Source organism: Megascapheus bottae, chromosome 19, assembly GCF_031878675.1.
Source record: "Megascapheus bottae isolate mThoBot1 chromosome 19, mThoBot2.hap1, whole genome shotgun sequence".
Taxonomy (NCBI): Eukaryota; Metazoa; Chordata; class Mammalia; order Rodentia; family Geomyidae; genus Megascapheus; species Megascapheus bottae.
In genome coordinates, this window is record NC_143527.1 from 42,769,321 (window position 1) to 42,782,684 (window position 13,364).

The 13,364-nt window shown below is 42.6% G+C and overlaps 1 long non-coding RNA gene and 1 pseudogene across 1 annotated transcript; both read left to right on the forward strand.

Moving 5' to 3' along the window:
- The first annotated feature begins 3 nt into the window (after positions 1 to 3).
- Positions 4 to 5,416, forward strand: LOC150049927 (uncharacterized). Its single transcript, XR_016538841.1, has 2 exons — positions 4 to 2,994; positions 3,068 to 5,416. It is a non-coding gene; the product is annotated as an uncharacterized LOC150049927 (long non-coding RNA).
- Positions 5,417 to 10,328: 4,912 nt separating this feature from the next.
- Positions 10,329 to 11,295, forward strand: LOC150049928 (inactive hydroxysteroid dehydrogenase-like protein 1 pseudogene; annotated as a pseudogene).
- The last annotated feature ends 2,069 nt before the right edge of the window (positions 11,296 to 13,364 follow it).

Sequence of the window (13,364 nt, forward strand, 5' to 3'; positions counted from 1 at the left end):
TGTTGTACTTAATTTAAAGCAGATGCCAATGCTTCACACCTACTCAGTGATGAGATCTGAGGATCATAGTTCAAAGCCAGCCCAGGCAAGAAAGTCCATGATACTCTTATCTCCAATTAACCACAAAAAGCTGGAAGGGACAGTACCCAGGCCATAAGTTCAAGCCCCAGTATCTGTTCATAGACACAATAAAACACAGTTGTAGTAATTTTAGTTGATTGTTCATGATGTTAGGTTAGCAGACTTTTTAGCAAGAGATGTGGGTTTCTATATTTGTTTCTTCTGTAATGTGTCAGTTTAGCAGAAATTCTTTTTGCTTTCAGGATGGTTTATCTTAGTCACTTGGAAAATTAACAATAGTCCATTGGATTGGTGGCTGCCAATGGCCAGGGAAGATCAGGCTGTGGCAAAGGGGCAGGGAGGGAAAGGGGCAGGGTAGAAAACGGGTGGTCTTGCTAAAGAGAAGCTTTGTCATCAGTTCCTATCACTGCTGTTACCTTCTTGTCTGAGCTAACACATGATGTCTGTGTTTTTTAGTCTCAGGAGAAAAGAATCCTCAAAGAATGGAATTAGTGGTAATACAAAGAAAGGAGCAAAATAAGGAGTTCCAGGACCTTCATTGAAGCTAAGGGAGCAAAAACAAGTAGGTTCAGTCTAAGTAGGGGCACTGGGCAGCTTAGCTGTTGCAGGAACTGGAAAGCTCACATAGGGGCATGCCCCTAGGATGGCCTTTTCCTTCAGTTTTGTTTACCTCTTTACCTAGTCTTCCTCACTTCCATTCCTCTCCTTGCTACAGCTAAGCAACTGAGTAGCACCTAAAGATGAACTGTTAGGACAAGGGCTGAAAAGGGTAGTCCCTGCCTTTCCCCTACCATTCCCTGTTCCCCCAAGATGCAAGCTTCCAGAGCTCGTATGTGCACATTATAGCCTAAATGTTTGCTTGGTTCCAGATTTATGGTAGCTGGGAAGAAAGGCATGGCTTGCCACTCTTGGCCAGGAGAGAACCTATGTATGGGCTCTGAGAGGTAGGCGGTTCATAGGAAGTTACATTAGGGCCCTCCCAGACCTACGTACAGTTGGTTGTCTAAGAGGGAAAGGAAAAAGGAAAATCTAATCAGCCATTTGTGGAAATGGCGCTGCCTGGGCGTGGGATGGTTAATCTGGAGATTGCAGTGAAGGATGACAATTCTTTGGGCCTAGAACATATATTCTAGTAATGATAGCATTTAGGGGAAAAGCTGATGAGTCCTGGTGGTCAGTCTCCAGCCACACCTGTGGTGACTGTACCTGCTAAATTTGTTGACATTTTGTGGTGAATTTTCTAGCTACTGGAATTTTCATTATGTGAATCCATTTATCTTGTGTCTACCTCAGACTTTATATGCAGTTGTATCTGGAGCCAGTGATCACTAGGTCCCCCAAGTAGAAGATGGATCTAGGAGCCAGGGTCCCATGCAAGTTACATGAACATGGCTATGGTGTTTACTGGCCAATGATCCTCTGAAAACATGCCCAATTCTATGAAGGTCTGACAGCCATGGTACTTAGGGATAGAGACATGTGGGGTTGGGCTAGAACATTGTCAGCCCTTTCTCCCCTGTGTGTTTCAAAATTTCTTAGTCCTGTGTAGGCCTGAGGCTCATTGGTGTATTGATGAGATAGAAGAAATCTAGGAGTGCCCTGACAACTTGGCAAGGGAGGGTCTTTGGGTGACCCCAAAGCTTCCCCTGCTGAGACCTACCAGTCTTCAGGGACAGCATGCTGAATAAAACTAAATTGAAAACTCAGAACTTAGGAAGCTCCTATGTTAGGTTCATTGCTTTTCTGAGGGTTTTCCCTATAACTTCTTTACAACAAGTCAGTGCTATTGTCATTTCTAATGATGAAAAAATAGGCACACGGAGAATATAGATTTGCCCAAGACAAAGGCATCTTTTAACATGCCCACCCCAAGGCAGGCTACAGTCCAATGGCATGTCACACACTTGCAAGAATGTTCACCAGGTGTGTGCTCGCCCACCCATACCTGCAGCCTGAGGGGTCAGCTCTGGGGGAACACCATTATTTTGGTTTTAAAACTTTGATACATATGTACATGTTCTGGAGAGAAATGTTCATTCCAAAATAAGAGTTTTAGTTGAGGGAACACAGAGAACCATTGAGTACACTGGAGGACCCGGAAATTGACCAGGCCTTCTAGTGTGCAGACCTCAACAGCTATTCTGTGCACGAGGGGGATGCAGCCAGGAGGCAGCGAAATGCTGCTTCAGACAGCAGGGTAGCCGGGTAGAGAAAGGGATTTTGTTTCAAATACTATGCTAAGGTACAACACACAGACATGGCAGCAGTCTCACAAGTGACATGCACATACTTACACCTTAGGAGGGGTCAGGCTCTTCTCCAGCCACTGTACTTCCCCAGCTCTCATCACTACCTACTTCTAAAAGCAGAGACTGGTTTTGTCCAGTTTGGGATATTATATAAATGGAATTTAAGATTAACATTCTTTGTACCTGGCTTCTTTCACTGAGCTGTATGTGAGGACACGTTTGTACATGGTTCCTTCTCATGGATCTATCCTAGTTCATTGTGTGAATAAACATGTATCAGATAGGTGTTTGGTTCCTTTACAAAAGTTTGGGAACATAAAACCTCCTGGTTATTCAGCTTCAACTGAATTCAAACCCCAGTACCACACACACAAGTGTTTTTTATTCTGTATACAAGTTTTGTTGAGGGAATTGTATTTTGAGCGTATAATTGGCAAAAAAATGTTTATTATAGAAAAAAGGTGTGTTCTCTATAGTATGCAAGTTTTATATAAGAAATGTTTTAAGTCATACAGATGTTCTCTTCCAGAATCATTATTTTAAATGTAAAATTACTTATTTGGTTAGTTATTTTTGGTGATCCTTGAGTTGCATTCATTAGGTTTCTTTGACGGTCTCACTATATTACAATAAAGTAAAACAGTTCATGAGGGAATAGGAGAAGGTGGATATTGGGGTGGCTAACAGTCTCACTATATTACAATAAAGTAAAACAGTTCATGAGGGAATAGGAGAAGGTGGATATTGGGGTGGCTAACAAAGTATAAATAAGAACAAACTTGGTTGACATGATTTATTTGCAACTGTGATGATGGAGTGAATTGTTTCATGCATTAATATGCAGGATTAGTAGAAATTCCCCAAAGCATAACAAGAACTGATCATGAAATCCTACATATTTCAGCGGTACTAGAAGATGCGAATATCATAAACCACCATTTTCATGAAGTAGTTGGTGATAGAAAAGTAGCTGCAGAGCCCCGGTCTGCAAAATTTCAGGAGTCAGCACAGAAAGGATAGTAATAAAGTAATCAGAAATTGGGAGCTACCCTGAGTAGTTGTGGACAATCAGTAGAAGCAATAAAGTGAGAAATGTGACACTTGCATTGCAGAGGGCCTGGATGGAAGCTCAGCATCAATCTATACCCATCAATTGAGGAAACTGGCCAGTCAGCCAGTACACAGACTAAATAAAGAATACTTCCTGCAAGATTTTAGATAGTGATAAATACTACAAAGAATATCAGGATGATGGAATAAAAACAAGGACAGTATCAGGTAGGTTAGATTGTCAAAACATTCTCAAGAAATGACATTACAGCTCAGATGAGAATGTCTCAAAATGAAAGAAAAATGAACTGCAGTAACTGAAGATGTGTAGATTGTTAATTGAACAGTGAGGAATACCTAGAGGTAGGCAGGAGCCAGTTGATGTAAGGCTCTTGGTGTGAAAGAAATCTAGATGTTATTCTAAAGGAGCTGTTGAGGATGTTGGACAAAGAGTGCATATGCACCTACAAAGCTCTTGCACACACATGCACACATATATGAAAAGCCAGAGAGGCATAACGGTAACTGGTGTTTTTGAAACACCCTAATAACTAAATTACCCAAATGACATCTATAAAATCCTTTACATAGCAACAGTAAGGTAAACTTTTAGGGGTCCCTTGAAACAGTCTCGAGAATAGATGACATAATGAACCATAGGAAAACACTGACAAGTTTAAAGAAGGCACGATAGCTTGTCTCTCTAATTCCAGCCATGTGGCAGGTGTAAGTGGAGTCTGTTCAAGGCAGCCTAGGAATAACAAAAGATTCTATTTGAAAAATAATTAAAGCAGGAAGGACTGTGGACACTTAACCAAATGCAAAGTCCTAAGTTCAATGTCAAAGCTCAGTACCATCAAAAAAAATTAATGAATTAAAGTCTTTCTTGCTACAGTAGAATTAAATAAGAAAATGATACCATGGCTGGTGTGGTGGCTCATGCCTGTAATCCTAGCTACTCAGGAGACTGAGATCTGAAGATCAAGGTTCAAAGCCAGCCTAGGCACAAAATGACCTGAGACTCTTCTCTCCACTTAACCTCTACAAAATGGGAAGTGGGGATTGGCTCAAGGGAAGGGTAGTAGCCTTGAGCTGAAGAGCTCAGGGACAATGTCCAGGTCCAGGGTAGGGCCGTAGCCTTGAGCTGAAGAGCTCAGGCTGAGTTCAAGCCCAATGACTCACAAAAAAGAAAGAAAACACCATGGAAATTGGAGAAATCTACAAATATTTGGCAATTTAAAAAGTAAATTTTTGAATAAGTCTTGAGTGAAGACATCACAAATGGATCCAAAATAGTTGAGCCAAATGAAAAAGAAGACATACTATATATAGGCTGAAACTAAAGTAGTACTTAAAAAGGAATTTATAGCTTTTGTGTGTGTATTACTTCCCATTTTCCATTGTCTTGCCTCTCATGATTTAAGTTATTCACAGTCAACTGCACTCTGGAAATATATTACATGGAAAAAATAATAAAGTTTCAAGTTTCATGTCATTCTAAAGAGCCTGATGAAATTATGTTGACCCTTGTTATCATATCCTGGGTGTGAATCATCCTCTTTTCTAGCAAATCTGTGAAGAATACATTACTAATTCATCAGTTACATAATAGCCAACTCAGTTGTCAGACTGATAATCAAAATATCACAGTTCTTGTGTTACAGTAAGTTTTTGTTAATAATGACCCCATTACAAGAGTAATCATGCCAGAGATCCAAAATGTGCCCAAAACTTAAAAGTGCTTTCTGTAAGTAAAATATAAAAGGTGTTTTGAAAAGAGACCACATTTCATAAGAGTTTTACAACAGTAAGTAATGACTATATTTTATCCACCTTGGATCCACATTGGAATATATATATCCACCTTGGATCCACATTGGAATAAAACCTCTGGAAAGAAAGGACTTCTATATTCAAAAAGAAGGCTGTCAGGCAATAACCCAAGCCTACACTTATGTGATTGAGAAACTAAACTCGAAGCAATAAGAAGATAAAGATTAGAGAAGAAATCAACAACAGCAATAAGAGAAAAAATAGTCAAATAAAAATTAGGTGTTGTTTTTTTTTGTAATTTGGGGATTTTTTTGTTTTGTTTCTGGGCTGGTCCTGGGGCTCGAACTCAGGGCCTTGGTACTGTCCCTGAGTTGCTTTTTTTTTTTTTTAATTCAATACAAGTGTTTAATGTCTGACAAGAAATGTACTTACTACCTTACATATATAACTGACACCCCTCTGTATATCATCCTGACAATAAAATTAACTTAAAAAAAAAAACCTAAGTGCTTATTTTTTCAACTTTAGCTTTTGACAATGATCTAAATCAGGGGAATGTTATATTCGCTATACACATTTTCAAGAGCATCCCTGTGATTCTTACAAAAATACATTTCATTTGCCTGTCAATTTAAAGACTGAATCATATTAAGGCCACGTATAACTTGTATTGACTATGGGTTAGTGGGCAGAAAAATCCATCCTGTAACAATTTTTGCTATTTTTCTGAAGGAATAGGACTTTAATAAACAGGCTCTTCTGAAAGAAAAAAAAAAGAAAAAAAGAAACAGGAGAGGCCAAGGGATGGGATGTTGCATAATACATACCTACAGATATTGTCATTTTAGAAAGGGCTCCAGGCAGCCTGAGAGCCAGCTGCAACAGCTGAACAGTGTAAGTGGTATGAAAGATGTGGCTTTCTTAGAGGAAACCCTTTTTCTGGCCCTTGATTTAAGAGCAATTAAGAGGCCACCCACCATTTACCATTTCTTATCCATGAAAGTGGTCTGACCATTTAGTAGAGCGTTTTTTTTCTACTCTCCTTTTTACCCTCTCCCATGTTTTGCTTTTCTTAAAAAAAAAAAATATTAGCTTTAGGGTCCAGGAGCATAGCCCAGTGGTAGCCTAGAATGCATGAAGCCTTGGAATCAATTCCTTGGTACCACATACACAGAAAAAGCCTGAAATGGTATTGAACTCAAGTGGTAGAGTGCTTGCTTTGAACAAGAAGTGTCCAAGGAAAGTGCCCAGGCCCTGAGTTCAAACCCCAGGATTAGTAGTTGTACAAAGGAGTTGCAATTTAACAAAGTAGTTTATGAATTCATCTTGATCCATCTTGCTTAACATTCTTACCCACACTTCTCCTCATTTGTCTTAATTTCATAGGCTATAAGTTAGATTCTTGTTTTTAGGCTATATGTTAGATTCCCTCCCCTTCTCTTCATTTGTGTAAGCCTTCCCCTTGAATCCCACCCTCGTCCCTTTTGAGTCCCTGTTTTTTGGTGTTTTATTTCTCTGAACTTTGATTTTGGCTCTCTAAAGAATTATAATATTTGATATCTCCCTTGAGTCTACCATATTTCTGTGAATACATTTGTATATACTTGCATACTTACATACCCAATGTATTTACTTATGAGTGTGCGAGCTAAATTTAGTTTCTACAAATAAAGAGAAAACATCTTTCTGTTCTTGCTCAAGGCTGGCAGTCTACCAGTGAATCATAGCTCTACTTCTAGCTCTTTGGTAATACACTGGAGATAAGAGTCTCACAGACTTTCCTGCCTTAGTTGGTTTTGAACTACAGTCATCAGATCTCAGCCTTCTGAGTTGTTAGGATTACAAGCATAAGTCACCAATGCCTGGCTAAAATTAGTTATTTTTAAAGATCTAAAATGGGGGCCTAGTGGTAGGGAGTGCTTGCCTAGCATGTGTGAAGACCTGGATTCAATTCCTTGGTACCACATACATAGAAAAAGCTGGAAGTAGTGCTGTGGCTCAAGTGGCAGAGTGCTAGTCTTGAGGAAAAAGCCCAAGGACAGTGCTTGGGCCCTGAATTCAAGCCCTTGTGGGGCCTCCTAGCTGGCGGCGTAGAAGCCCAGGTTGCTATCTGTGCTTTCGTGACTCTGTACACTTCAGGGCACACTCAGTGAAGTAAGCCCTGGCTCCTCCTGCCTCGAGCAGGAGCTCTGGTGTCTCAGGACACCATTGGCTGATGGTGGCATTCAGGGAGGTCCCTGTTTGCTGCTGGTAAGATGTGGTGGCCACCGCTTGATTTTAGCGAGCACCGTTTTCTAAAATAAAGTTAGATCTGTGTTCCCGGGATTATTCGTGGGCTCTGTCGCCATTTTACCCCCCTCCTAGACGTCTGAGAAGGACCCCAACAAGCCCCAGGACTGGCAAAATAAAAGATCTGAAATGGACCAACTTTTAGCCAGACTCACCAATAGAAAAACAGAACAAATTCAAAAATGTGGAAGGAAAGATAAATTCACTATCAAATTTACAATATTTAAAGAAATTATAAGGGAATGATATGAACATAGTTCATAGTCCTTTTTGTTAGGTCCAAGACAGGAACTTGAACTCTGTACCTGACACTTTTGCTCATTGGCTAGCACTCTTACCAACGGAGACATGCCAGTCTCTGAACATACTCTTAATAAAACCAGACAAGTGATGGGATGACTAATTCGTGCAACAAAGGAACAAGTTTCTGAAGCTAACAAGAAACAGAGAATCTGAACACTACAGAGATGAAATTAGTACTGTAAAATCTTACAAAATGTCCAGATTTCTGTTAAAGATTTAAGGAAATAGTACCAATCCTTCACTTCATTTCATTATCCCTGAAAATTGAGGCAAGTACATCCCAACTCATTCCTTTTTCTCTTTTTTTCTTTTCTTTACATAATTGTACAACAGAGTTTCCATCCAGCCTACCAATTTATGAGTGCAATACCTCTTGATCAATACCACCCCTTCCAACTCCTTATCTTCCCAATAGCAGAGCCAGGAAAACACAACCTGTAGCCCAACACTTCTTCTGAGTACAAATGGCAAAAATTATTAACAAGTATTATCAAACAGATTCCAGCAGGATATATTAAGCAGGATGCAAGGATCAAGCTACCACTGTGACTTTCCTACTCTCCCTTTCAGCATCCTGTAAAAAATCTGGAGCTGTTTTCTCCATCTTCTTCCTTGACCTCTGGTCTTTCCACTTCCATGGGGAAAAGTCTTGTCAGAGGTTACTTTATTCCTCCAAATTGGCCTCATGTTGAATCTTAAGTGCAGTGCCAAATTTATTGAACTATTTTTTTAAATAGCTTGTTATTAGCTCATGGAGGATTCAAACCAAGTACAGTATTTCTTTGAGCAAAATTTCTTTGCACCCCTTTTGACAGCCTGAACAGCCAGGTACCTGGAGATGTGTTCTTTCTGAGCCCAGCCACCCTTCTGGAAGCACTGCTGGGCCATATGAATTAAGGGAGCCTTCTGAACCAGAAAGCCCCAGTGACTTCTGAGAGCAGTCCAGACATGGCCAACAGATTGGGAGTAGCCACTGGTTCAAAAAGGAATGGATCAGTGAGGCCCTGGTGATTCATGCCTGTAATCCTGGCTACCCAGGAGGCTGAGATTTGAGGATCCCAAGTTGGAGCCAGCCAGGGCAGCAAAGTCTGTGTGAAACCGCCAAAAAGCCAGAAATGGTGCTGTCACATAGGTAACAGAGCATTAGCCTTAAGCAAAAATAGCTCAGGAAGAGCACCCAGGCCCTGAGTTCAACCCCTAAGATGGGCACAGAAAAGGTGAAGGGGAGTGGGTCTGATAAATACATGCTGCCTCTTGGCCAATCACAATTTTTACTTTATCATTCAAGTCAAGCATATTTATGTTTACCTTGCCTTGGGGGCACAACTGGCTTTTAGAGAAGCAAATACTTATACAATTATGGCACTCAGGGAAAAACACAACTGACTGTAATGCAGGACTGACAACTTAGTGTCAACTGTGCTACAAAGTGCATACATGGGGAGCTAATGCTTTTGGTTTGGAGCTTTGTTTTGATTTTCATTTTGCCAGTCCTTGGGCTTGAGCTCAGGACCTGGGCACTGTCCTTGGGCTTTCTCAAGCCTAGAGCTCTTTCACTTGAGCCACAGACTCTACCACTACTCTACTTTCCCAGCTCCTTTGTTTTGTTTTTTAAATTTGTTTTTGTTGTTGTTGTTAGAGATTCACATTTATTGACTAACTTTTGTGACACAACCTGGAATTTCTGAATTCCAAATAAAATTTACTTCTTAAATATTTGATCTTTAAATATTTGATCTTAACAGGGACTACTGACAACGAGTTGACAACCTCCCCGACTGGCCCCACAATGTGCTTCCTAGCAAATCCTTCGCTTCTTCAATCATTCTCCCAGGAGGGTGTCTACTGACCTTCTTTCTGCACTATCTGGGTGAACCAATTATTCATGGTAAGAGTAGTGTCAGTGAAAGGATCCGCACAGCTGTAGAGACTATGTTCAAGTGTGAAATTCTAGGTGGGTCCCTGGCCTGTCTACACAGGGAGGCACCTGGGCCGTGAAGTGTGCCTTCTGCTGTTTGGTGCCACCAAATAAATGCTACAGCTCCACTTTGCCTCATCCAGGACCTTCAAACCAAGAGGTATCTTAAAATTATTATTTCTTTTTTGATCATCTTTGGTCTAGAAATCTGTTCATTCCAAGAAGCCATTCAGCAGATCTCCTGTCTTGTTGAGGACTCTATTATTTTTGACAAAAATTGGCAAAACCCAATTGGGCCTACTCTTGGAATTGAGCGTGGTTGGGGAGTTAGGCCCCTCTGGTGTCCTGTGGGCCTGGGGAAGGGAACGGATCCCCATGCCCAACTCAGCATCTGTAAGAAGGAAGCAACCCACAAGGCTCTGGTAAAGAAAGCCAAAGCAAGCTGTTGCTGTGGAAGGTCCCTGTCGTGCAGCTCACCGGAGGAGCAGATTTCATGTCTTGTTCTTACCTTCTATGAACCACACTGAAAAAGCTGTGCAGGCGCCCTCCGGGGCCCGGGTCCGTCCCCTCCGCAGGCACCCACGGGTTCTAGGGCTCGGCTCGACTCAGCCTTGGGAGGACACGGTGGGTGCGTGGTGCAGAAGGCCCAGGCCTGCGGAGAGAAGGGTGCCATGGCTGCTGTTGACAGCTTCTACCTCTTGTACAGAGAAATTGCCAGGTCTTGCAATTGCTCTATGGAAGCCCTGGCATTGGTGGGAGCCTGGTACACAGCCAGGAAAAGCATCACTGTCATCTGTGACTTCTACAGCCTGGTCAGGCTGGGCAGCAGGGCAGACCTGATCCAGCAGTACGGAAGATGGGCTGTCGTCAGTGGTGCAGCCGATGGGATCTGGAAAGCCTTATGCAGAAGAATTAGCCAGCCAGGGTGGTCTCAACATTATCCTCATTAGTGAGAACGAAGAGAAGGTACAGACTGTTGCCAAGGATATTAGCCGACGTCTACAAAGTGGAAACTGATGTTATAGCTGCGGATTTCAGCGGAGGCCGTGAGGTCTACGTCCCCATTCGAGAAGTCCTGAAAGACAGGGACATTGGCATCTTGGTGAATAACGTGGGCATGTCATACCCCTAGCCACGGTATTGTGCTCTGGTCTCCGAGGACAAGCTCTGGGACATCATAAATGTCAACATTGCTGCTGCTAATTTGCTGGTGTGCACACGGTGTTACCAGGAATGGTGGAGAGGGGGCGAGACGCCATTGTCACCGTCTCCTCTGGCTCAGCTGGCTGCGTTTTCCGCATGGAAGGCTTACTTAGGTCACTTCAGCAGAGCCTTGCCGTATGAGTATGCTTCCAAGGGAATCTTTGTACAGAGCCTAATTCCCTTCTACATGGCCACCAAAGGGGCTGCACCTTGCAGCTTCCCGCACAGGTGCCCTTGGCTGGCACCGTCACCCAAGGTGTATGCACACCAGGTGGTTTCTACCCTGGGGATTTGAAGAGGACCAGGGGATACTGGTCCCACTCCATTCAGTTTCTCTTTGCACAGTACATGCCCGAATGGCTGGGGGTATGGGGTGCAAACCTGCTCCATCGATCCTTATGCAAACAGGCCTTGTCCTGCACAGCCTGAGCCCCCCGCTGGAAGCCCGCAGTGTTCCCATGTTTGGAAAAACAAATGTAATTTATGGGATGTATTTTCTTCATTACTGAGTATCTGGCACATTGATTCCTCATTTGCAAAGCAGACTTTGAGAGGGCTGGGAAAGCTTCCGGGTCACAGGTGTGGCACAGAGCACTGTGCCAGCTGCCTGGGCAAGGAACCAAGGAGGAGCCTCAGTGTAGCCTGCCTCCCACCTCCAGCAGTGGAATGACTCACGTGGTGGTGTGTGTCATGTCTTCATTGTCGTCGCAGCAGCCCATGTGACCGGGCAGCACTTACCACCACCGCTGTTCTTTTTAAGGAGTTCCTTGTTTTCTCCTTGTGGTCGACTGTGGGGTTGGTTGTCCGATGTTCACCAGTTGCAAGGCAGTCTTTTGTAACAGAGGGCCATAGTGTGGACATGTACATGAAGCGAAGGCAGCAGTGGCAGTGGGTGTGGGGATGCTGTTCTTCCTGAAGGGCCCAGAGGACCACGTGTGCTGTGTGCTGTGGATTTCTGAGCAGCTTTGTTTATGATTGTGTTTTAAAGTAAGGTCTTGTCAGGGTGACCTAAGTGGAACCTTCCAGGGTGTTAGACGTCTGTTCTCTTGGTCCTATTAACAGGTTACCGTGTCCCACTCTGCTCCTCTACAGCCGTGTCTTTGTTCCTAGATTTGGTCTACATCAGGTAACCCTCAGTCAGCTTTTTGTTTATGGGGTAACTATTGTAGTGATTCTCTGTGTGACCCAGTTCAGGACTGCATCTAGTCCTCAGAGCTTGCTCTGTCTGATTTTCATACGCTTTTCTATGTAGTTGTACTGCTTTTCTCTGATGTCATGAACATAAACATCAAGTATTTATGGAATAGTAGTTAAATTATGGACACATGATGTGTGTGATACAATGTATTGAATCTTAAATAGTAATTTAGAAGCTCACTTTTGGCTTCTGTAGTTGTGTTTTGCATTACATAGTGAATGCTTTTATTGGTGTGAAGACAGTTGGGTGCAGCCCCCTCCACAATATAGATTAGCTTTAAATCTACTGTGAGATGGCTTTAGTTCAGGTCTTAGGAAGCCAGCTAACCTAAGGGCCACCATCCTAGTGTTTAGGTCCCTGAGTGAACATGGCAGAATGTTTAGATTTAACACTCAAAGGTTCCAGTGCTAGGGTATAATATTGTGATACATAGTAACTAATATAATAATACTCTGATGCAAAAGCTGAGGTATCGGTTGGCAGTGAGGACTGGTGGAGTCATATAGGTAATGTTCTGTCATTGGAGGGGCAGCCTGTGTACATTTAAACACATATGCCCCTGACCTTGCCCTACAGCATCTCCAGTTGAGACATGGACCCAGAAGGTCATCGCTGAAGTTCTGAAGTTCTTTCACTCCTAAATCATGTTTTAAAATAAAAGATGTGAAAACTATGATGGAAGCTATTGTATGGTAACAAAGGATTCGGCATAGATGGCTCGAATTCCTCTCCTTGCTACACCAACGAGAACATTGTTGATGTGAAATAAGTACCAGCAACTTAAGGTTAAAAACAACATCCGGCTGGGTGTGGTAGTGCATGCCTGTGATCCCAGCACTCCAAATAGTGAGGTAGGATCTAGAGTTCTAATCCAGCCTGGAATCCTAGACCTTGCATCAAACATGGTTAAGTCACATGTAAAGTCCTGTGATGTGATATGAAGTCCCATGGTAGAAACACTTGACCACAAGTTGATCAGCTTGTAGTGATGTTTCCAACCTCTCCCTGGTACAGGACTTGGCCAGATGTGCTGACTGGGGCATCAGCAGATAGTGTGTCTATCACTTCAGCACAAGATCAACACAGAGACATTGCTTAGGTTTTCTGGCTCTGGTAAAGGGCTTTCTTCCCTGAAAGCTTGTTGGAGAGTTCATTAGATCGAGTTTCCACACGGTGTTTAGAATATGGGGTGTCTGTATCTTGGAGATGGAATCTGCAAGTGGAACAACAAAAGCATTGTGTTTCCTTGGGGAAAAAAAAAACTGTGCAGGCTAAAGATCCAGATTCCTCATGATCCAGA